The 26,418-nt window shown below is 43.6% G+C and overlaps 1 long non-coding RNA gene across 2 annotated transcripts in view; it reads right to left on the bottom strand.

The window, feature by feature from the left end:
- The window catches only part of LOC141051819 (uncharacterized), a 61,946-nt gene that overhangs the window by 17,786 nt on the left and 17,742 nt on the right, over nucleotides 1-26,418 (bottom strand). The window contains exon 1 of one of the 2 annotated variants that reach the window (XR_012220701.1): nucleotides 19,887-19,984. The exons of the other annotated variant lie outside the window; for it this stretch is intronic. This is a non-coding gene — a long non-coding RNA (uncharacterized lncRNA). Of the gene's footprint in view, nucleotides 1-19,886; nucleotides 19,985-26,418 lie in introns of those variants that run through there. 2 annotated transcript variants of the gene reach the window in all.

Genomic DNA, 26,418 nt, shown 5'->3' with positions numbered 1-26,418 from the left:
ACAGATCCAAAAATGAATCGTGACATGTCACCAGGAAGGAGCCAGGGTGAAGTGTTACGTCCTGCAAAATTTGAATGAATTGGGTGGTGTCTTTCACACAGGAGGCTAGTTGTTTTACCATAGGCTGTAGGAAAAAGTCAATATATGTAATAGCCTTTCTCACAAATGCTCCCAGTCCCAATACTTGCAACAATGGATCAACCCGGCGGTTTAGCCATATCTTTGTGCACTTTGGCAGCATATAAAAAGTTGGTTTTATTGGATTCTCCACCCATAAAAACTTCCTTTCCTTAGCTGTAAATATCTCAAAATCACATGCTTTGTGCAGTAAAAGGAATAGTTTTCCTGCGAAGAATGCTGCTGGTTCTGAAGGTAATTTAAGGTAAAACCTAGGATTGGATAGTTGTCTTCTGGCCTCTTTTAAATACATAGGTGTAGGACACAGGACAACGTTGCCCCCTTTGTCTGCTTTCTTTATTAAAAACAATTTGTTATCTGTAAGGTGACAAAGGGCACACCATTCCTGTTGACTAAGGCTTTGTCCTCAGTGAATTCTGATTGGCAGCTTGAGAATGTCCGACTTAGTCAATTCAAAGAATAAATTGATTGAGTGAACCAAGAGAGCGAGGGTCGAGATAGATTAGTTGGTTTATTGGTAATAAGCAAATGTCTCCTACTTGCAGTAGGTTCATTCTCCTGCAAAAGTTCAAGCAGATCGCGGAAGACCCGCCATTCGTTCTCCGCCATATTGTTCACAAAGTCCGAAATGGCTACTAAGATGGTTAGCGCTGATGACGCCATCATCAGTATCACTATTCCGATCATTTATATGCTGGAGCAGACTTTAAATTGCCTGCGGGAGGAGATGTGGTTCCAGAAGAAGAGGAGGAAGCAGAGGAGGCTGCGAAAGGGATAACATTGTCTCCAAATTCAAGAGAGGAAAAAAATAAGGGGTCTTACCAGCTCACTTGAAAACAACCTGTGGTGTGTGGGAGCAAGGAATCACGTCGTCCAGCGTGTAGTTGCTCCAGAAAAAAGAAAAAAATTCCAGCTACTAAAAGATCCATTTATTGAGTGAAACGTAAGATACAGTTCACATGATTGTCTCTATTACGCGTTTCGAACACCCACACTGTGTTCTTTATCAAAAAGCTTTTGATAAAGTGTGGGTGTTCGAAACGCGTAATAGAGATAATCATGTGAACTGTGTCTTACTTTTCACTCAATAAATGGATCTTTTAGTAGCTGGAATTTTTTTCTTTTTTCTCCAAATTCAATACTGTCGTCATACAGGTGGGTGCCAAGGGAGAGTGGATTACTGCGATCGAAGGGGGCTGGTGATGAAAACATTCAAACTGTTATTGAAGGTGCAAGATCCAAGGAACAAATGGAGGAGGAAGAGGTGATGGGCGAGCAACTGTCAGATGAAGAGGATAATCCTCCCCTCTCTGTTCTTTAAGGTTGGCGGGAAGGGAAAGAGGAAACAAGCCTCATGTTACCCAGCCACCAACACAGCATGGGCTCGGACCTCATGAGATCGTCATGAGTGCCTTCTTGCTGCACTATCTGCAACATGATCCCATATAGTAATGATTAGGAATAATGCTGACTACTGGGTTGCCACTTTATTAGATCCACTCTATAAAACCAAATTTTGCCAGATGATTCCCACCCTAGAAAGGGACCCGCAAATGCTTGGGTATCGAAACATGCTTTTATACAACCTTTAGAGAGCTTTTCCCCAAGATAGCAGTGAAGCACACAGTTTGCATCGCAGCTGTAGACTTACAACCTCTGGCCCATCAATTCGTCAATGCCAAAACATTAGCTGCAGCAGTGGTGGAAGTGGAAAAAGCAATTTATATGAGTCATTTGACACTTTTTTTAGACCAACTTATGCACCAGCACAACAGAGTCCAAGTCTTACATGTGGTGGACGAAAGGAAAAGATGGTGCAGGAGAATCTAGAACTAAATATCAATACCATCAGGGAAGGTTTGGACCCTTTCACATTTTGGTCTTCCAAAATAGATGAGTGGCCTGAGCTCGCCTCACATGCCTTGGAGGTTTTACTGTGCCCGGCAGCCAGCGGTCTCTCAGAACGTGTCTTTAGTGCTGCTGCTGGTGTTCTGAAGGATAAGCACATACGGCTGTCCCCCGAAAGTGTTGACCGCCTAACATTCATTAAGATGAACAAGTCATGGATCTCCAAGGACTTTTGCACCCCTATTGCAGACTGTACAGACTAGGTGATATTGATTTTTTAATGTGATGCATTAATGTCACGTAACTGCACTCTGTGATGTCTTTAATGTTGCTTCTGTGACTGCTGCTGATGTTAAGACAAATTTGTGGAAATGTGAACAGTCATGGTTGGTCTACATCTACTGTGTTATCTGTAGTGCAAGATGTGGTGTCAGGCCCCTTATTTTTAAAATGTGAACACTCCAATTTTGGTGTCCATTGGCTGGATTGGCTGTAGTGAAAGATCTGTCGGTCCCTATTCTACTATTTCTACTGTGGTGAAATTGATGCCACTTATGTGGTGTAAGGCCCTCATTTCTTTAAATGTGAACACTCCTTGTAGGGTGTTCATCTGCTGGACTGGGTGTAGTGAAAGACCCTTTGATCCATATTCTACTATTTCTGCTGTGGTGAAATTGATGCCACTTTTGTGGTGAAAGGCCCTCTTTTCTTTAAATGTGAACACTCCTTATAGGGTGTCCATCTGCTGTATTGGGTGTAGTGCAAAGAAAAGGAGACACAAAAGCGCAATAGGGTCTTATCCACGTTACAAGGAGAGATTACACCAAGAAATTTGCTCACCTGGTTAGAATGAAAAAAAGGGCATAAAGGCTGGCGGCTGCTGCAGATCCACAGGTCCACAACGACCAGAAGTAATCACGTATTCAGGGGAATTTGTAGTTATATTCCGCGCTGCCGCAAGAAAGCACTCCAGGAGAGAGATGTCAAAGATTCACAGTGGTTTATTCAATGCATGAGACCCCTGAAACGTGTTGAATAAACCACTGTGAATCTTTGACATCTCTCTCCTGGAGTGCTTTCTTGCGGCAGCGCGGAATATAACTACAAATTCCCCTGAATACGTTTATTGGGTGTAGTGAAAGACCTGTCAGTTCCTATTCTACAATTTCTACTGTGGTCAAATTGATGCCACTTTGGTGGTGTCTGCCAATAATATTTGGAAATGTGAACACTCCTCGTTGGGTGTCCATTTGCTGGGTTGGGTGTAGTGGAAGACGTGTCGGTCCCTATTCTACTAATGGTTGAGTGTCAAATGTGCTGTATTTAGTGTAGTGAGAGAACTGTCAGTCCCTATTCTGCTATTTCTACTGTGGTGAAATTGATGCCACTTCTGAGGTGTAAGGCCCTCATTTTGTTTTAAATGTGAACACTCCTTGTAGGGTGTTCATCTGCTGGATTGGGTATAGTGAATGACCTGTTGATTCCTATTCTATTATTTCTACTGTGGTGAAATTGATGCCACTTTGGTGGCATCTGCCAATAATTTTTGGAAATGTTAACACTCAATATTGAGTGTCCATCTGCTGGATTGGGTATAGTGAAAGGCCTGTCGGTCCCTAGTGTACTATTTCTACTGTGATAAAATTGATGCCACTTTGGTGGTGTCTGCTAATAATTTTGGAAAATGTGAACACTCCTGGTTAGGTCTCCTTCATGTGTGTTGCCTGTAGCAGTAAGCCTTCGAGACTGTCAGGCCTCCACTTCCCTGTACTCAGCTACCCGTGTTAATATCCTAAATTATTCTGACAATGGTAATCTATAAAACTGATATTTGTATTGCATGTGGTGTCATGGCTCCCTGAAAGGGGGCCCTACACCAATCCTTCACCTACCTAGCCTTTCTGTGACATTCATTGGAATGCTTTAAATGCTGTCCCAGACCCCGATACCTCATTCCTGGCTGATTGCTGCAGCCCCATGGTACCTCATACCTGGTGTCTGTCCCACATTTCATGTATTTTGGCAGCATTTAAGGCCATTCTAAGGTGTTGTGCATGCGTTTGTTTTTGCCTCCCATTGACGCGAAAGGTGTTCGGTAATGTTTGGTGAATATTTGACGAATTAATCGGCGAATATTGCAAATTCGGCGAACGTAATCACTCATCTCTAATCATAACCATAAAAGATACATTTCCCCGATGGCACACTAGGTTAACCTGGTGGAGTATGGGACAAAGTCAGAGGCTGGGACATCACATTTCTTACCCATACCAAGAATAGCGGTCCCAACTTCCATCAGGGTTTCAGTCTCCTTGTATTCCAGTTCTTGCCTCTCCTCCTCAACATCATCATCCTCAACAGAACTAGCCTCCCTATCACTCCCCAGCTGGGAAGCCTGCCGCACTGCCTTGGCGAAGCGGCAGCACGCCCTGCTGAAGCTCATCTGTTTAGGTGATAAAGCTCACCACACAGCCGAACTGTTGAAAGGTATAAAAGAAAAGATCAATCATTGTCTTTCCCCGCTGAACCTCCAACTAGGTCTGGTTGTGTGCGATAAAGGCGTAACTTGGTGGCGGCTTTAAAGCTCGGCAACCTGGTATACATTCTATGCATAGCCCATGTGCTGAATTTGGTTGTACAGCGGTTTTTAAAAACATAACCTGACTTGCCAGACCTACTTGCCAAGTTACACTGTGTCCGCGCACATTTTTGAAAGTCATCTCAGGCTTTCGCCGATCTAGCTTTGCTGCATCAGTGCTTTAATTTGCCTCATTGCCAACTGATTTGTGACCTGCCCACACACTTGACTTCGACATTTCATATGTTGGCAAAGCTTAGTGGGCAGCAGAGGACAGTGTCTGAATTCCAGCTTCTCAATGCCTGTCAGAGTAACACTCTGCCCCCACACATAACATTTGCCGAGTTGGTGTTGATCACTGACATATGTGAGGTACTTCAAAACTTTGAGTACTGCGCCAAGATGGTGAGCGCTGATGATGCTATTATCAGCGTAACCAAGCTGCTGCTTATCTATTAAAACATTCGCTGCAGAATTTCAAAGAGGAAGCTTTGAATTCCGAGCAGGTGGCTATGATGCAAGAATTTACAGTGGCTGATACCACACAGTCCAGCCTCACACAATATTCTCAGGCCACAATAGGTGATGACGTGGAACAGGAGGACGAGGATGAGGAGGAACAGGAGTTTTTGGGCTGCGCTACAGAGGGGACTCCCAATCCCATCTTCATGCCTGTCCAGCATGGATGGCCTGAAGAGGAGGAGGCAGAGGCTATGTGTCATGAGGAAGAGAGGATGGTACCAGGAGCCAATCCATTCTAGCATCTGCACTCCTACCAGGAGCCCATCTATCCTAGCATCTGTCTCCCCTACCAGGAGCCCATTCATTCTTGCATCTGCCCCCTACCAGGAGCCCATCCATTCTAGAATCTGCCCTTACCAGGAGCCCATCCATTCTAGTATCTGCCCCCTACCAGGAGCCAATCCACTCTCAAGCATCTGCCCCCCCTACCAGGATGCCATCCCTTCTTTCATCTGTCTCCCCCTACCATGAACCTATCCATTCTAGCATCTGCCCCCTAACAGGAGCCCATCCATTCTAGAATCTACCCCCCTACCAGGAGCCCTTCCATTCTAGCATCTTCCCTCCTACCAGGAGCCCAGACATTCTAGCATCTGCCCCCTAGCAGAAGCCCATACATTCTAGCATCTGCCCCTACCAATAGTCCATCCATTCTAGCATCTGCCCCTACCAATAGCCAATACATTTTAGCATCTGCCCCTACAAGGAGCCCATCCATTCTAGCATTGCCCCTCCCAGGAGCCCATCCATTCTATCATCTGCTTCTACCAGGATCCCATCTATTCTAGCATCTGTTCCTACCAGGACCCCATACATTCTAACATGTGCCCCTACCAGTAGCCCATCCATTCTAATATCTGACCCCTACCAAAAGCCAATCCATTCTAGTATCTGTCCCCCTACCAGGAGACCTTCCATTCTAGTATCTGCCCCCTACCAGGAGCCCTTCCATTCTAGCATCTGCTTCCCTACCAGGAGCCCATACATTCTAGCATCTCCCCTTACCAGGAGCCCATCCATTCTAGCATCTTCCCCTACCAGGAGCTCATACATTCTATCATCTGCCCCCTATCAGGAGCCCATACATTCTAGCAGCTGCCCTCTAGCAGGAGTCCATCCATTCCAGCATCTGCCCCTACCAGGAGCCCATCCATTCTTGCATCTGCCCCTACCAGGAGCTCATCCATTCTAGCATCTGCCCCTATCAGCAACCCTTCCATTCTAGCATCTGCCCCTACCAGTATCCCATACATTCTAGCATCTGCTCCTACCAGTATCCCATACATTCTAGCATCTGCCCACTATCTGGAGCCCTTCCATTCTAGCATCTGCCCTCCTACCAGGAGCCCAGACATTCTAGCATCTGCCCCCTAGCAGCAGCCCATACATTCTAGCATCTGCCCCTACCAATAGTCCATCCATTCTAGCATCTGCCCCCACCAATAGCCAATACATTTTCGCATCAGGCCCTACCAATAGCCCAGACATTTTAGCATCTGCCCCTACAAGGAGCCCATCCATTCTAGCATTGCCCCTACCAGGATCCCATCCATTCTAGCATTGCCCCTACCAGGAGCCCATCAATTCTATCTTCTGCTCCTACCAGGATCCCATCTATTCTAGCATCTGTCCCTACCAGGAGCCCATTATAACATGTGCCCATCCATTCAAATATCTGACTCCTAACAAAAGCCCATCCATTCTAGTATCTGACCCCCCACCAGGAGACCGTCCATTCTAGTATCTGCCCCCTACCAAGACCCATCCATTCTAGCATCTGCCACCTACCAAGACCCATCCATTCTAATATCTGCCCCCTACCAGGAGCCCAACCATTCCAGCATCTGCCCCCTATCTGGAACCCTTCCATTCTAGCATCTGCCCCCTACCAGGAGCCTATCTATTCTAGCATCTGCTCCCTTACCAGCAGTCCATCCATTCTAGCATCTCCCCCCTACCAGGAGAATAATTATCCCTTCAATTCAGATAGTCATACCATAGAAAAACTTAATAAATAACATTTTCCACATGCCTGCTTTACATCAGCACCATTTGTAAAATGTGATATTATTTTGTTAGCCTTTTAGGAGGTTTAAAAATGTAGCAGTCGGGGGGCGTGGCCTGGCTTCTGCCACATGAGGAAGCAAGAGTCTTAAGCTCGCACAGAGACCCCAACAAAAAGCGTCAAAAGCGACTTTGAGACCCAACACCTGCCAAGATTCTGCCTCTTACCAAAAGCCTAACACTCAGGGCTTAAATTGAGACCAAAACCAGATCTCTAGGTAAAGGAGAACTTGAGATAAGAAGATTTGAACTTTGAGCTGGTGGCCTCTCATGGTCACGCTGCCATTTTGGATCCCAGCTACTACATCTCAAGAGATTAAGATTACCCTGTGAACATGGAAGACAAACTCCAGAGCCTCACCAGACTTTTATGAGAGATACTCTCTGACACAAGCATCTTTAACTAACCCCAGGAAGAGACTTCTCCCTTCCCCCTGAGGGATTATAACAATCACCGGCATCCATTCGCCGGAGCTACGCTGTGACTCGCAGTAGAAGACAGTGGCGGCTGCTAGGATATTGACTGTCCTCCCCCGGTTAGGACCACCGCCTGCCAGCTGAGGAAGCGTGGGGATCTAAAATTTTGAGACCGCAGCTGCGGAGAAGCTTTCTGGAGAGGCGGCAGTAGCTTAAGTGCCGCCTGATTCATAGTCGGGGCTCCTGCTCTTACACGCCGCTACATTGCCAAACGCAGACGCAGCGAGGACCCGAGACTGACGGCGAGCGGGCCTTACCCGGACCATCGCTGAGGACACCGCTGTGCGGGCATTTACACAGATATCTACCGGAGGACAGTGCAGCTGGACACATAGAGGTGCCAGTAAACGAGAGCCGCGGACTGTGGCAAAAGACAAGAGAGGGAGCCGCACTGTTTTCAGTGAACAGCGCTCCAGACCGCTACAGACCCCTCAGCAGCGTCAGTGCCCTCCCTGCAAGTAGGGGCACAAGGTAAGACCGGTAACGGGAATCCTCCATAGACTCTAGCGCTCAGCAAGTGTAAAGAAGGGGTTGTACCCTAGACTGACCAGCGGGAGCCAATATTGTGGAACTTGATATGATCTATGCTTAGTAAATTACCATCCCAGCACTAATATTTGAGAGGGAGACGGGGTTACTGTTTAAGCGGGAAGCCTGCTGTGGAACATCACAAAGGGTAATATATACACTCCAATGTTCAAGGAACCGGGAGTCAGGCTGTAGAAGTATAGCCTGCAGAGCGCGTGTTTTACATAAAGTGGACGGGAAGTGCTGTAGGGGAAATCGCCATTTATTGAGGGACAGGGAGCAACGCTGTGGAATGTAAAGCAGACTCTGTGGATTGATACAGAGAATAAATCTTTAAGGTACATAGTACCCATAACAAAGTCTGACCTAGTGACTCCTATCAGTGCCACAGCTCCACCTGGTGGATAAATAAATATTTCTCTGTGACAACAGAGAAGATACACGGAAGGTGTCCCTCTTGCCGCCTTACTTATTTAAAGCCGGGAATTGGTCCACTCAAATTAGGGGACTCATTCTAAATAACTCGCTTATATATCATAATTCCCAAATGGAACAAAAGTCTGAAAATAAAAAACCACTACAAAGCCAAAGGAAAGCCTCTGCATCTTACTCCAGATCAAATACAGATATTCCCACCCTGTTGAGTCCAATTAAGTTCAGATCTCCCCAAAAAGCTGATGACTACAAAACTCATAAAATAACAACGCAATCAAACAGTGCTAAATCCACTTCTCAAAATACCACCCCAATTACTAGGAGCAAAAACTCACCCTCTGCGACAGCTGCCTCCTCAGCATCGAGTCAGCTGATGGATACTTCTGTCTCGACCAAGAGAAGTGCTCCAGAAGAGGAGAGAAATTCGGACTCAGAAAATAAAAATAAAAAAGACCGACCAGAATCTGAACAAAAGACTCCAAAAATGAGCCACGAAGAAATATTCTTTCAAAAAATAACCTCACTGATTGACGAAAAACTAAACTCGGGCTTTGCTAAACATAATGCCTCTTTCGAGGAGGTCTGCAGAGGTTTTACCCATAAACTGGAAATCTATGAATCCAAAATAATTGACCTTGAAAATAAGACAGAATCACTAACCAGCCAAAATATAGTTTTAAAAAAAGAAATTAACGATCTCAGAACCAAAATGGCAGATTTAGAGGACAGGAGTCGGAGAAATAATTTGAAAATCAGGGGTATTCCAGAAGAAGTAAGCCAATCAGAACTACCAGAATTTGTCAAAACTATTTTCAAAAAAACAATACCAAACCTCAATGCTCTAGATCTATGCATTGACAGAATCCATAGACTCCCTAAACTCCAAGGCATCAAAGCAGACAAACCAAGAGATACGATCCTTCGATTACATTTTTTTGGCACCAAAGAAAAGATACAGAATTACGTCAAAACCAAGGGTTCGCTCCCGGAACCTTATCACCAACTAAAAATATTTACAGATCTCTCAAAACATACTCTGGACACTCGTAGATCTTTCAAGCCTTTAACAGACATTTTAAGAGGAAAAAATATCCAGTACAGATGGGGATTCCCCACTAAACTGATGTTCAACCATAGAGATAAATTCGTAGTGATTAACACTTTGGAGGAAGGTATGGCATTATTCAAATCTCATTCCTGATCTGACTTTAAAGAACTAAAGAGACTTCGAAAAATTCAGGGCTATCGTCTCAATAACCATGGGGTAAAAATGGAGAGCTTTCTTCTTTTTCACGAACTTTTCCCCCAACAGGTCGAGACTTCCTCAGGGAAAAGACCCAGTCTTGAATTTCTTGCTCATACCAGTTATATTGTATTGTATTTGACAAATCCATTTGTTTCTGATTGTTAAACCTTTTTTGTTTTTTTTCTTGGTGTTCCTACAGCTCCTTTGACACTTCGCACTATGCAACTAAAGTGTATGTCCTACAATGTCAGAGGGCTTAACAGCCCATGGAAGAGGTAGACATTGTGGAAAGAAATTAAGCATTCACATGCAGACGTCGTCTGCATTCATGAATCGAAATTTAAAAAAGGTAATCATCCAAACTTCACCCACAGGGACTTTCTACACTCTTTCTCATCCTCATCTCCCAAAAAAAAGGCAGGAGTAATCACGTTAATAAAAAACACAGTGCCATTTCATTTAATTGAGGAGGTGGTGGACCCCGCCGGCAGGTACCATATTCTGATCTGTGAAATTAACTCGTCTCAATGTACAATTGTTAATGTGTACTGCCCTAACACAAAACAACTGAGTTTTCTCAATAAAGTGATGAGGAAAGTACAGTTAAAAAAGAAGGGCAATTTGTTCATTCTGGGAGACTTTAACCTCTTTCTGACATCAGACGTACTATCCCGTCCATGGAACCCGGGCCCCTATGCCCATGGACGGGATAGTACGTCTACCGCGATCAGCGGCGCCCACGTGGTGAGCGCCGCTGATCGCGGCCGGGTGTCAGCTGATTATCACAGCTGACACCCAACACAATGTGTCAGGGGCGGTCATGGACCGCCCCGACACGTTAGCCCCTTGCACACCGTGATCAAACACGATCGCGGTGTACCGGGGGTTAAAGGGAAGCATCGGCAGGGAGGGGGCTCCCTCCGTGCTTCCCTGAGCCCCCCACGGCAGCGCAATGTGCAGCGCTGCTGCGGGGGGCTCCTTTCCTGCAGGCCCCCGAATCCAAGATGGCGACGGGGGCCTTCGGGGGCCTGCAGGAACCTGGCTTCCTCAGTGCCTGCAAAGCGCAGGCATGAGGAAGCCTTCGGCACTGCCTGTGACAGATCGCTGATCTGTCACAGTGATCTGTGATGTGACAGATCAGCGATCTGTCACAGGACAGTGATGTCCCACCTGGGACTATTTAATAAAGTTAAAAAAAAAATTAAAAAAAGTGTTAAAATAATTTAAAAAAATCGCCAAATAAATTAGAAAAAAAAAAAATATTCCCCCAATAAATCCATTTTTTGGAAATAAAAAAAAAACAAAACAATAAAAGTACACATATAAGGTATCGCCACGTCCGTAATGACCCGCCCTATAAAACTGTCCCATTAGTTAACCCCTTTAGTGAACCCCTTAAAAAATAAAAATAAAAAACGAAGCAAAAAATAATGATTTATTATCATACTGCCAAACAAAAAGTGTAATAACGCGCGATCAAAAAGACGCATATAAATATCCATGGTACCGCTGAAAACATCATCTTGTCCTGCAAAAAACAAGCTGCCACGCAGCATCATCAGCAAAAAAATAAAAAAGTTATAGCTCGCAGAATAAAGCGATGCAAAAATAATTATTTTTTATATAAAATAGTTTTCATTGCATAAAACCGACAAAACATAAAAAAACGACCTAAATGAGGTATTGCTGTAACCGTACCGACCCGAAGAATAAAACCGCTTTATCAATTTTAACGCACGTGGAACGGTGTAAACGCACTCCCCCAAAAGAAATTCATGAAACGCTGGTTTTTGTTCATTCTGCGTCCCAAAAATCAGAATAAAAAGCGATCAAAAGATGTCACATGCCCGAAAATGGTACCAATAAAAACGTCAACTCGTCCCACAAAAAATACAACCTCACATGACTCGGTGGGTCAAAATACGGAAAAATTATAGCTCTCAATATGTGGTGATGCAAAAACTATTTTTACAATAAAAAGCGTCTTTTAGCGTGCGACAGCTGCCAAACATAAAAACCGCCATAAATAGTAAATCAAACCCCCGTTATCACCCCCTTAGTTAGGGAAAAATAATTTAAAAAAAAATGTATTTATTTCCATTTTTCCATTAGGGTTAGGGTTAGGGCCAGGGTTAGGGCTAGGGTTAGAGTTAGGGTTAGGGCAAGTGTTAGGGATAGGGCTAGGGTTAGGGTTAGGGTTAGGGCTGAGATTAGGGTTAGGGGTGTGTTGGGGTTCAGGTTGGAGTTAGAATTGGGGGTTTCCACTGTTTTGGCACATCAGGGGCTCTCCAAATGCAACATTGTGTCTGATCTCAATTCCAGCCAATTCTGAGTTGAAAAAGTCAAATGGTGCTCCTTCCCTTCCAAGCTCTGCCATGCGCCCTAACAGTGTTTTATCCCCACATGTAGGGTATCAGCCTACTCAGGACAAATTGCAAAACAATTTTTGGGTCCAATTTCTCCTGTTACCCTTAGGAAAATAAAAAATTGGGGGCAAAAATATCATTTTTGTGGAAAAAAATGATTTTTTTATTTTCACGTCTGAGCGTTATAGACTTCTGTAAAGCACTTGGGGGTTCAAAGTGCTCACCACACAACTAGATAAGTTCCGTGGGGGGTCTAGTGTCCAAAATGGGGTCACTTGTTGGGAGTTTCAATAGTTTAGGTACATCAGGGGCTCTCCAAACGCACATGACACCCGCAGACCATTCCATCAAAGTCTGCATTCCAAAACGTCACTGCTTCCCTTCTGAGCCCCGACGTGTGTCCATACAGTAGGTTTCTCGCCCATATGGGGTGTCAGCGTACTCATGACAAATTGGACAACAACTTTTGGGGTCCAATTTCTCCTGTTACCCTTGGGAAAATGAAAAAATTGGGGACTAATTGATCATGTTTGTGGAAAAAATACGATTTTTTTATTTTCATGTCCTGGCATTATAAACTTCTGTGAAGCCCTTGGGGGTTCAAAGTGCTCACCACACATCTAGATAAGTTGCTTAGGGGGTCTCGTTTCCAAAATGGGGTCATTTGTGGGGGGTTTCCACTGTTTAGGTACATAAGGGGCTCTCCAAAGGCAACATGACACCCGCAGAACATTCCCTCAAAGTCTGCATTCCAAAACATCACTGCTTCTCTTCCGAGCCCAGACGTGTGTCCATACAGTAATTTTCTCCCACATATGGGGCGTCAGCGTACTCAGGACAAATTGGACAACAACTTTTGAGGTTCAATTTCTCCTGTTACCCTTGGGAAAATAAAAAAAATGGTGACTAAAAGATCATGTTTGTGGAAAAAATACAATTTTTTTATTTTCATGCCTGGGCATTATAAACTTCTGTGAAGCCCTTGGGGGTTCAAAGTGCTCACCACACATCTAGATAAGTTCCTTAGGGGTTCTCGTTTCCAAAATGGGGTCATTTGTGGGTGTTTCCACTGTTTAGGTACATTAGGGGTTTTCCAATCGCAACATGGTGTCCGATCTCAATTCTAGCCAAAAACGTCAAATGGCGCTGCTTCCCTTCCGAGCCCTGTCATGCTCCCAAATAGTGGTTTACCCCCACATGTGGGGTATCAGCGTATTCAGGACAAATTGCGCAATAACATTTAGGGTCCTGTTACCCTTGGAAATATAAGAATTGAGGGTGAAAAGATGATTTTTGTGGAAAAAATATGATTTTTTAATTGTACGGCTGTATGTTATAAACTTCTGTGAAGCCCTTGGGGGTTCAAAGTTCTCACCACACATCTAGATAAGTTCCTTGGGGGGTCTAGTTTCCAAAATGGGGTCACTTGTAGGGGGTTTCCACTGTTTAGGTACATCAGGGACTCTCCAAACGTGACATGGCGTCCGATCTGAATTCCAGCCAATTTTGCATTGAAAAAGTCAAACGGCGCTCCTTCCATTCTGAGCTCTGCCATGTGCCGAAACAGTCGTTCCCCCCCACAAATCAGGTATCAGCGTACTCAGGACAAATTGCACAATAACTTTTGCAGTCCAATTTCTCCTGTTACCCTTGGTAAAATAAAAAAAATTGAACCTGAAGTATTTTTTTTGTGAAAAAAAGTTAGATGTTCATTTTTTTTTAAATATTCAAAAAAATTCATGTGACGCACCTAAAGGGTTAATAAACTTCTTGAATGTGGTTTTGAGCACCTTAAGGGGTGCAGTTTTTAGAATGGTGTCACTTTTGGGTATTTTCTATCATATAGACCCCTCAAAGTGGCTTCAAATGTGATGTAGTCCTAAAAATAAAATGGTGTTGTAAAAATGAGAAATAGCTGGTCAACTTTTAACCCTTATAACTTCCTAACAAGAAAAAATTTTGGTTCCAAAATTGTGCTGATGTAAAGTAAACATGTGGGAAATGTTAGTTATCAAGTTTTTTGTGTGCCGTATCTCTGTGATTTAAGGCCATAAAAATTCAAAGTTGGAAAATTGCGAAATTTTCAAAATTTTTGCCAAATTTCCATTTTTTTCACAAATAAACGCAAGTTATTTGAATGAAATTTTACCACCAACATGAAGTACAATATGTCACGAGAAAACATTGTCAGAATCACCGGGATCCATGGAAGCGTTCCAGAGTTATGACCTCATAAAGGTACAGTGGTCAGAATTGTAAAAATTGGCCCGGTCATGAACGTGCAAACCACCCTTGGGGTGAAGGGGTTAATATGGTGCCTGACGGAGATTTGGACTCCACTTCTTCAACTCGCCAATTATCGGGTAGTCTTAATAAATGGATTCAAAATAACGAACTATATGACACATTCAGGTGCCTAAACTCTTCATCCAGAGAGTATTCACATTTCTCATCACCACATAAAACTTCTGCGAGAATAGACTTGCTTCTCACAGACGTATTCACTCTCACTAAAATAAAAAACTCATCCATACTAGACAGATCAATCTCGGACCACTCTCCCATCGTATCAGAAATGTGGATTGGCCCTTTTTTTTAAAAATTACACATTATGGAGGTAAATAAAAATGACAGACCACAAGGCTGAAACAGTATAACATCATATAATACATGTGGGTGCAGATGAAAAGAAAACCAACACAATCAGCCCATGGAAAATCAGTGTAGGACACACTGTAATCAATAAGAAGCAGCAAAAAGGAAATCAGTGCATAGATGTCCAAGGTATGATAAAATCACAAATCTTTATTAGATAACACAGGTAGAAAAGCACAAACAATGACAAACAAAGGGTGACACAAGCAGAAGCAGAGCAAAGGGGTATACAGTGTCAAAAACCTCACTCTGACCCTTATCGTGAGTAAACACCTGGTGGTAAAGATAAATAAGTGTCCAAGTATAAACACCCAATATATAACAGGCAGACCAGTGAAAAGCAGTAAGGGGTAAAATCCCCAGCTGGACAGCCATATAATCAGGGGTGAAGTTACAAAGACACAAAAGCAAGGTAAACATACCAGGAGGGGAGAGGGGAGAGACACTGAATCCCAAGCTCAGCTGACCCCGACGTACGTTTCAGAAATGATCTTCCTTCCTCAGGGGGCATGTCAATAGGGTGTTAATTGCGGTTTAAATAGGGGAAGTAAAAACAAGCACCAATCATGAGGGGTGACACTGACCAATCCCCCCACATCCCCCATCGCTGCCTGGGCTGGCGCTGATCAGCACGGGGCCCCATGACGTCAGACGCCAGACCACAGGCAGACGGGGGTGGGACAGGAAGCGCGTCCACCCACTCATGTACAGGAACAGGAAAGACGGCCGCGGCCATCTTGGATATGGGCAAAAGGCAGGAAATCTGCCAGAACTGTGAAGGGGAATAGTGAGCGTCCCTGAAAGGACCTTACAAGATAGAAGCGGGCTGAATAGCACTACAACTAATGAAGTACCCTAATATAACAATGTAGTAATGCATCACCAATGATATACAAATTAATTAATATATAGGGGAGCGCAAATAGGGCATTAACAAGAAATGGAAATGTAAACTAAGTGTATAAATTACACCTGGGCAGCAAGAATAATCGGTAAGATGAGAGGCAGAGCACATAATATTACAGAGTTAATAACAATAACCAGTGTTCAGTGCCCATACCTATCATATATAATCGAATACATGATTTTAAATACATAAAGCCGCACAAAAGCTGTATACGTGTTGATATATACATCAGTATACACATCCATAATATTGAGCCATAAAATACACCTACATATGGATACAGCAACATCATTAGTCCAGCATTCATAATAATGAGATGGAGAAAAAATAAGGACTAGGGCACCACCATATTCTCCATGAAAATGTGCCATAAATTAAACTTGTACATAAATACAGAGACATTATTAAACCAACATTCATAGTATTGTGATGAAAAAAAGATGAGGCCTTGAAACCGCCAAATTCTCCAGTCAAAATGTGCCATAGAGTAAACTGGCACATAAATACAGAGGCATTATTAGTCCAGCATTCATAGTATTGGGATGAGGGAAAGATGAGGCCTTGAAACCGCCATATTCTCCATACAACAATGGAGAAGTAGATATATCTTCATCTTCCCAAGTAAGATATCCATCCAACCCAACAAGGAAAGCCACAAAAAAACCATCAGACAGGTGCCTGCAATTAAAACTAAAATAAAAACAAATGTTAAAACCAAAGACACAAAGAGTCACCCAACTGGCAGCAGCAGAAAAGGGGATAGAGAGGATAATCTTAAAAATGGAGCAAATGACAGACACTCATTAAGACCCCTCGGATGAACCGTTTGCAACTTCCAGATCCACCTGGTTTCCAATTGACCCAGCCTTTTAGATAGGCCCCCACCACTGATATCTATTCTCAGAGCCTCAATGCCACGCACTTTAAATAAAGATGCGTCACATTTATGATGATCTTTGAAGTGCTTGGGAATAGTTCTCTGGGTGGAGTCATCCATGTGGTCCCGTGCCGCCTGGATCCCCAACACATGCTCCCGCACACGGACCTTTAGTTGGCGTGTTGTAAGGCCAACATAAATAAGATCACACGGACAAGTGGCGTAATAAATTACGTATCTTGTTGTGCATGTGATTCGTTGTTTAATGGTGAAAGTTTTATCACCATCCGAGTTGGTGAAATCATTGCATCGCAATATGTTGGGGCAGGCAACACAGTGACCACATGGAGAACAACCAGCCCTGAGAGTAAAGGAGTCCAGGAATGAGGGTCTAAAACCACCAGAATAGTGACTAGAGACCAAATGGTCTCTTAAATTTTTTGCCCATCGAAATGCCAAAGACGGTTTTTCGGTGGTGAATTTATTAATGACTGGGTCAATCCGGAGTATAGGCCAGGCCTTTTGTAAAGCCGTCTGAACGGCATTAGATCTGGAGTTGTAAGTGGTAACGAACCTCACAACCTGCCGATCCCTAGACTCAGTCGACCTTGAGCGGTCGCCCGTCGACCTTGAGTGGTTGATGACCACTTTGAACAGCAATGACCGTAACATCCATTTAACATTTAAGTATAGTTCAGAGGCTTTGGATTTTCTAGATGTTACTGTTAGGAGGGACCCTGCCGGGTTTTTACAGACGGACATCTTCAGAAAGACTACGGCTACCAACTCCTTACTTCACGCCACGTCATCTCATCCAGAACATATTATTAAATCTGTCCCAGTTGGACAATTTTTACGATTACGTCGTATTTGTTCGATGGATGAAACTTTCTTCCATCGTGCAAATGAGCTCCGTCAACGCTTCTTAGATCGTGGAAACAGTCGTAGATCACTGAAGCGAGCCTTTAATCGTGCCAAACATACTTCTAGACAAGATTTACTGTATAAAACGGGGTCATTTACTGAGTCTAGGGATCGGCAGGTTGTGAGGTTCGTTACCACTTACAACTCCAGATCTAATGCCGTTTGGACGGCTTTACAAAAGGCCTGGCCTATACTCCGGATTGACCCAGTCATTAATAAATTCACCACCGAAAAACCGTCCTTGGCATTTCGACAGGCAAAAAATTTAAGAGACCATTTGGTCTCTAGTCACTATTCTGGTGGTTTTAGACCCTCATTCCTGGACTCCTTTACTCTCAGGGTTGGTTGTTCTCCATGTGGTCACTGTGTTGCCTGCCCCAACATATTGCGATGCAATGATTTCACCAACTCGGATGGTGATAAAACTTTCACCATTAAACAACGAATCACATGCACGACAAGATACGTAATTTATTACGCCACTTGTCCGTGTGATCTTATTTATGTTGGCCTTACAACACGCCAACTAAAGGTCCGTGTGCGGGAGCATGTGTTGGGGATCCAGGCGGCACGGGACCACATGGATGACTCCACCCCGAGAACTATTCCCAAGCACTTCAAAGATCATCATAAATGTGACGCATCTTTATTTAAAGTGCGTGGCATCGAGGCTCTGAGAATAGATATCAGAGGTGGGGGCCTATGTAAAAGGCTGGGTCAATTGGAAACCAGGTGGATCTGGAAGTTGCAAACGGTTCATCCGAGGAGTCTTAATGAGTGTCTGTCATTTGCTCCATTTTTATGATTATCCTCTCTATCCCCTTTTCTGCTGCTGCCAGTTGGGTGACTCTTTGTGTCTTTGGTTTTAACATTTGTTTTTATTTTAGTTTTAATTGCAGGCACCTGTCTGATGGTTTTCTTGTGGCTTTCCTTGTTGGGTTGGATGGATATCCTACTTGGGAAGATGAAGATACATCTACTCCTCCATTGTTGTAATCATACTATGAATGCTGGACTAATAATGCCTCTGTATTTATGTACCAGTTTACTCTATGGCACATTTTGACTGGAGAATTTGGCGGTTTCAAGGCCTCATCTTTGGTGGTGCCCTAGTCCTTATTTTTTCTCCATCTCATTATTATGAATGCTGGACTAATGATGTTGCTGTATCCATATGTACGTGTATTTTATGGCTCAATATTATGGATGTGTATACTGATGTATATATCGACACATATACAGCTTTTGTACGGCTTTATGTATTTAAAATCATGTATTCGATTATATATGATAGGTATGGGCACTGAACACTGGTTATTGTTATTAACTCTGTAATATTATGTGCTCTGCCTCTCATCTTACCGATTATTCTTGCTGCTCAGGTGTAATTTATACACTTAGTTTACATTTCCATTTCTTGTTAATGCCCTATTTGCGCTCCCCTATATATTAATTAATTTGTATATCATTGGTGATGCATTACTACATTGTTATATTAGGGTACTTCATTAGTTGTAGCGCTATTCAGCCCGCTTCTATCTTGTAAGGTCCTTTCAGGGACGCTCACTATTCCCCTTCACAGTTCTGGCAGATTTCCTGCCTTTTGCCCATATCCAAGATGGCCGCGGCCGTCTTTCCTGTTCCTGTACATGTGTGGGTGGACGCGCTTTCTGTCCCGCCCCCGTCTGCCTGTGGTCTGGCGTCTGACGTCATGGGGCCCCGTGCTGATCAACGCCAGCCCAGGCAGCGATGGGGAATGTGGGGGGATTGGTCAGCGTCACCCCTCATGATTGGTGCTTGTTTTTACTTCCCCTATTTAAACCGCAATTAACACCCTATTGACACGCCCCCTGAGGAAGGAAGATCATTTCTGAAACGTACGTCGGGGTCGGCTGAGCTTGGGATTCAGTGTCTCTCCCCTCTCCCCTCCTGGTATGTTTACCTTGCTTTTGTGTCTTTGTAACTTCACCCCTGATTATATGGCTGTCCAGCTGGGGATTTTACCCCTTAGGCCGGAGTCACACTGGCGAGGAATACGGGAGAGTGAGAGGCGCTAAAAGCACGCATTAGACACGGACAAATGATTCTCTATGGGGTAACTCGCACCAAACTTATTAGGAAATGAGAGAGAACAACACACACATATTTGGTGGCACAATGACTAAGTGATATGCAGTACATATTAGATGTAACATTCTGCTGTGTCAGGTGAAACATATTTTGAGTAAGATGAGGGTATTAAACTTTGTCCAAGAAGGCAAAAAAAACATAAATTAACACACACATTATGAACATAGAGAATGTGGTTGTGTAGTACATACCGTATTGTGAGTAGAAGTCGCTCCTCTGCAGATATGGCTTTGCGCATCCTAGTGTCCTGAAAGGTGATCCCAGGGCGCACTGTCTCCTAGAGGCGATCAAATGTGGAAATGCTCATTCGACAGTACTGGTAAAATTTCTCCGGATGCTCCCGCAGAGACGAATAGAGGCGGTGAAAATGACCTCTTGTGAGTCGTTGCCTCAAAAGTGGATGTACCCACATGCGTCTCCTCCTCCGCGGATCCACTATCACAGGATATGGTTGGCCAAAGCGCCGTGACAAAAGCCAGTTGAAGAGAACCTGCTCAGTTGTATTGAATCTCAGACCCTCTGCCGTGCTGCACAAAGAACACCAACACACCTCGTGAAAGCAAGGTGACAAATGTACAGAATGTAGGCAGCCACCTGTTTCTGAGTGTCTAAATAGGGTGCAGGCTAATGATTTAAATTGTTTGCAGGCCTCAAAACCGTTAAATGTCCATTTTGCAAGGCTGCGAGAAAATCTCGCCATAAGGATTGCATACGGATTACATACGGATACACACATGCGCAAAATACGCGACCTCACCTTGCTTACGGATGACCTACGGACCACTATTTAGTGGTCATTGATCCGTATTACGCATGTAAAATACGGAGCGTATTTTGCGCAGGTTAGTGTGACTCCAGCCTTACTGCTTTTCACTGGTCTGCCTGTTATATATTGGGTGTTTATACTTGGACACTTATTTATCTTTACCAGCAGGTGTTTACTCACGATAAGGGTCAGAGTGAGGTTTTTGACACTGTATACCCCTTTGCTCTGCTTCTGCTTGTGTCACCCTTTGTTTGTCATTGTTTGTGCTTTTCTACCTGTGTTATCTAATAAAGATTTGTGATTTTATCATACCTTGGACATCTATGCACTGATTTCCTTTTGCTGCTTCTTATTGATTACAGTGTGTCCTACACTGATTTTCCATGGGCTGATTGTGTTGGTTTTCTTTTCATCTGCACCCACATGTAATATATGATGTTATACTGTTTCCGCCTTGTGGTCTGTCATATTTATTTATCATTGATTTTTACTGTGTTATGCACAGGAATTTTGACTGACAACATGGATTTCCGGGCCAAAGAAAAATCTTGGCTTTCACAAATGGACCAGGTGTTTGGCGCCAACATGGCGGGTGTGCAGCCATCTGGGGATAGTGGTTTTGAAGACAAATTTGGTTCTGTTAAAATTTTGCTCTCTAAACGATCTAAACTATGGTGGAATCGGTCTTTGTTGGAAAAATATAAAAACAATAAAATGATTCCTAGAGGTCTCAGGGTAAAAGTCATTCCCTCTTTCCCTATTGAGGATGAGACTTTTATAGCCAAGTGGGAGGAGTCATGCAATAATTGCTCAATGTTTCTTATGCAATGTTTAATTGAACATAATACCTCCACCATTGATAGCCTGGATTTGCTAATTGACACTACACTTAATGAGCTCCGAGATCGTTGTCCAGTAGACAAATTACAGAAATTTGAAGAAGATCTAGACAAATCCATGGACTCTTTGGTTAAAAAAATCCAGGATAATCAAATAGCAAAATTTAACTGGGATATTAAGGACTATCAGTCCAAAAGGGTATATATGTGGAGAAGGAATGTGGTTCATCATTCCAATCTACGTAAGACATCTTCTTCTCTTTCTGTGTCATCTTTGAGTGGACACTCAGACCTCTCTTCCGTATCCACTACTGCAACGAATGAGACTTCTAGACTACGCGATCATACATTCCATCTGTATAGAAGAAACGTGATCCATCCCAAGCGTGACAATAAGGTGATTAACTTAAGTGAGCTAAGTCTCTCTGATGCCGATCTGTGTCTCCTCGGCAGGGGTCTCGCCTTCAGTCCAGCCCCTCACTTTGACCTTTTTGGGACTATTAAGGATGTACATCTTTTTGCTAGGTCGTTGCTGTTCAAAAGGTACTTTGATTCTAATGATGCTTCTACATTTTTTCCCACAGAGGAGGAACAGGAGGCTTTGAGGATACTTGAGGAACTCTCCTTGGAAAATTGCCCTGATGGAGGTAAGATCCCTCCTTCAATTCGCCCACGATCAACTAAGTTTCCTGCGTTATCTTCGTGTGCCAATATTGATATGTTCGTCCGGGTGGTTACGGATGAACTGTACAAAATTCCCAGCTTTATTGCTGGAGATAACCTTAATAGGGAGGAAAGACAGCGTTTGGGATATTTACAAAAACTGCCAGGTGTTCTTATTAAACCGGCTGATAAGGGTGGTAATGTTGTCCTGTGGCCAACTGAGATGTACGAGAGGGAGGCATTTCGTCAGTTAAACAACAAATCCTGTTACAGGAAGTTGACGTATAACCCCCTCTCGGCCTATTCATCTCAGTTGGAAACTATATTAAAAAGATCTCTGCAGGACGGCATTATCACTAAGCCGCTATGTTCGGCATTATTGGTATCTGAACCTGCGATCCCTACGTTGTACTTACTCCCTAAGATACATAAGAATGCCTCCGTACCACCCGGACGACCGATTGTATCTGGACGGGGCAATTTCCTGGAGAATGTTAATAAATGGATAGATTACCATCTGCAACCTCTTGTGTCCAGCCTTCCTTCCTTCCTCCGTGACACTGGGGATCTTCTGCGCAGGGTCGAAGGGCTTTGCCTTGAGAGTGATACTCTTTTAGTTTCAGCAGATGTAGAGTCCCTTTATACTAACATCAAACATACTGACGGATTGAGAGCCTTGAGATTTTTCCTGAATACATCTGGCCTATCATTAGGCCTAAGGGACCTTCTGCTGGAGCTATTAGAGTTCACTCTCACACACAATTTCTTTGTGTTCAAGGGGTCCTTCTACCTGCAGCTCCAGGGTACCGCAATGGGAGCGGCCTTCGTGCCTTCCTATGCGGGGCTATTCCTGGGGCTGTGGGAGAGGGACCTCTTTCTGTCAGATGAGGTTTCGTCAATGGGCCGCGTCCCCTTTTGGACGCGGTACATTGATGATGTCTTCTTCATCTGGCAGGGCACGCCCGTCGACCTTGAGCGGTTGATGACCACTTTGAACAGCAATGACCGTAACATCCATTTAATATTTACGTATAGTTAAGAGGCTTTGGATTTTCTAGATGTTACTGTTAGAAGGGACCCTGCCGGGTTTTTACAGATGGACATTTTCAGAAAGACTACGGCTACCAACTCCTTACTTCACGCCACGTCATCTCATCCAGAACATATTATTAAATCTGTCCCAGTTGGACAATTTTTACGATTACGTCGTATTTGTTCGATGGATGAAACTTTCTTCCATCGTGCAAATGATCTCCGTCAACGCTTCTTAGATCGTGGATACAGCCATAGATCACTGAAGTGAGCCTTTAATCGTGCCAAACATACTTCTAGACAAGATTTACTGTATAAAACGGGGTCATCTACTGAGTCTAGGGATCGGCTGGTTGTGAGGTTCGTTACCACTTACAACTCCAGATCTAATGCCGTTCGGACGGCTTTACAAAAGGCCTGGCCTATACTCCGGATTGACCCAGTCATTAATAAATTCACCACCGAAAAACCGTCTTTGGCATTTCGACGGGCAAAAAGTTTAAGAGATCATTTGGTCTCTAGTCACTATTCTGGTGGTTTTAGACCCTCATTCCTGGACTCCTTTACTCTCAGGGCTGGTTGTTCTCCATGTGGTCACTGTGTTGCCTGCCCCAACATATTGCGATGCAATGATTTCACCAACTCGGATGGTGATAAAACTTTCACCATTAAACAACGAATCACATGCACAACAAGATACATAATTTATTACACCACTTGTCCGTGTGATCTTATTTATGTTGGCCTTACAACACGCCAACTAAAGGTCCGTGTGCGGGAGCATGTGTTGGGGATCCAGGCGGCACGGGACCACATGGATGTCTCCACCCTGAGAACTATTCCCAAGCACTTCAAAGATCATCATAAATGTGACGCATCTTTATTTAAAGTGCGTGGCATAGAGGCTCTGAGAATAGATATCAGAGGTGGGGGCCTATCTAAAAGGCTGGGTCAATTGGAAACCAAGTGGATCTGGAAGTTGCAAACGGTTCATCCGAGGGGTCTTAATGAGTGTCTGTCATTTGCTCCATTTTTATGATTATCCTCTCTATCCCCTTTTCTGCTGCTGCCAGTTGGGTGACTCTTTGTGTCTTTGGTTTTAACATTTGTTTTTATTTTAGTTTTAATTGCAGGCACCTGTCTGATGGTTTTCTTCTGGCTTTCCTTGTTGGGTTGGATGGATATCCTACTTGGGAAGATGAAGATACATCTACTCCTCCATTGTTGTATGGAGAATATGGCGGTTTCATGGCCTCATTTTTCCCTCATCGCAATACTATGAATGCTGGACTAATAATGCCTCTGTATTTATGTACCAGTTTACTCTATGGGACATTTTGAATGGAGAATTTGGCGGTTTCAAGGCCTCATCTTTTTTTCATCACAATACTATGAATGTTGGTTTAATAATGTCTCTGTATTTATGTGCAAGTTTAATTTATAGGTTTATTTTCACTAGAAGGTTGAAACAAAAGCGCAATAGGGTCTTATCCGGGTAAAATATTCAATTACTGAATGTATTAAACTCACCTTCTCAAAGATAAAATAAAGCTTATATAGTGAGTCAGCCTGCTGCACGTCCAGCGGTCCACAACGGAACCGTACCACAATTCAAATAAGGAATATATTCTTGGACTTTGAGTGCGCTGCTAGACGAATTCAATAACCACACAAGGTTAAAAAAGTTAACCCTTTAATCCCTACGCGTTTCGAAGCATAACGCTTCTTCTTCAGGGGGGTAGAAGTTTAATTTATGGCACATTTTCATGGAGAATATGGTGGTGCCCTAGTCCTTATTTTTTCTCCATCTCATTATTATGAATGCTGGACTAATGATGTTGCTGTATCCATATGTAGGTGGATTTTATGGCTCAATATTATGGATGTGTATACTGATGTATATATCGACACGTATACAGCTTTTGTGCGGCTTTATGTATTTAAAATCATGTATTCGATTATATATGATAGGTATGGGCACTGAACACTGGTTATTGTTATTAACTCTGTAATATTATGTGCTCTGCCTCTCATCTTACCGATTATTCTTGCTGCCCAGGTGTAATTTATACACTTAGTTTACATTTCCATTTCTTGTTAATGCCCTATTTGCGCTCCCCTATATATTAATTAATTTGTATATCATTGGTGATGCATTACTACATTGTTATATTAGGGTACTTCATTAGTTGTAGCGCTATTCAGCCCGCTTCTATCTTGTAAGGTCCTTTCAGGGACGCTCACTATTCCCCTTCACAGTTCTGGCAGATTTCCTGCCTTTTGCCCATATCCAAGATGGCCGCGGCCGTCTTTCCTGTTCCTGTACATGTGTGGGTGGACGCGCTTCCTGTCCCACCCCCGTCTGCCTGTGGTCTGGCGTCTGACGTCATGGGGCCCCGTGCTGATCAGCGCCAGCCCAGGCAGCGATGGGGGATGTAGGGGGATTGGTCAGTGTCACCCCTCATGATTGGTGCTTGTTTTTACTTCCCCTATTTAAACCGCAATTAACACCCTATTGACATGCCCCCTGAGGAAGGAAGATCATTTCTGAAACGTACGTCGGGGTCAGCTGAGCTTGGGATTCAGTGTCTCTCCCCTCTCCCCTCCTGGTATGTTTACCTTGCTTTTGTGTCTTTGTAACTTCACCCCTGATTATATGGCTGTCCAGCTGGGGATTTTACCCCTTACTGCTTTTCACTGGTCTGCCTGTTATATATTGGGTGTTTATACTTGGATACTTATTTATCTTTACCACCAGGTGTTTACTCACAATAAGGGTCAGAGTGAGGTTTTTGACACTGTATACCCCTTTGCTCTGCTTAGAATCATAGAATCATAGAATCATAGAATCGTAGAGTTGGAAGGGACCTCCTGGGCCATCTGGTCCAACCCCCTGCTCAAAGCAGGATTCGCTAAATCATCCCAGTCAGATGTCTGTCCAGCCTCTGTTTGAAGACTTCCATTGAAGGAGAACTCACCACTTCTCGTGGCAGCCTGTTCCACTCATTGATCACTCTAACTGTCAAAAAGTTTTTTCTAATATCTAATCTGTGTCTCCTCCCATTCAGTTTCATCCCATTGCTTCTAGTCTTTCCTTGTGCAAATGAGAATAAAGTTGATCCTTCTACAATGTGACAGCCCTTTAGATATTTGTAGACAGCTATTAAGTCTCCTCTCAGTCTTCTCTTTTGCAAACTAAACATTCCCAAATCCTGCAGCCTTTCCTCATAAGACAGGGTTTGCAGACCGGTCACCATTCTGGTCGCTCTTTTCTGAACTTGCTCCAGTTTGTTGATGTCTTTTTTAAAATGTGGTGCCCAAAACTGGACACAATATTCCAGATGAGGTCTGACCAAAGAGGAGTAGAGGGAAATAATGACTTCACGTGATCTAGACTGTATGCTTCTGTTAATACATCCTAGA

Source organism: Dendrobates tinctorius, unplaced genomic scaffold, assembly GCF_039654945.1.
Source record: "Dendrobates tinctorius isolate UK_male_01 unplaced genomic scaffold, ASM3965494v1 ptg000158l, whole genome shotgun sequence".
NCBI classification, from domain to species: Eukaryota; Metazoa; Chordata; class Amphibia; order Anura; family Dendrobatidae; genus Dendrobates; species Dendrobates tinctorius.
The sequence above is the reverse complement of the archived record's forward strand: the minus strand, read 5'-3'. Positions and strand labels throughout refer to the sequence as shown.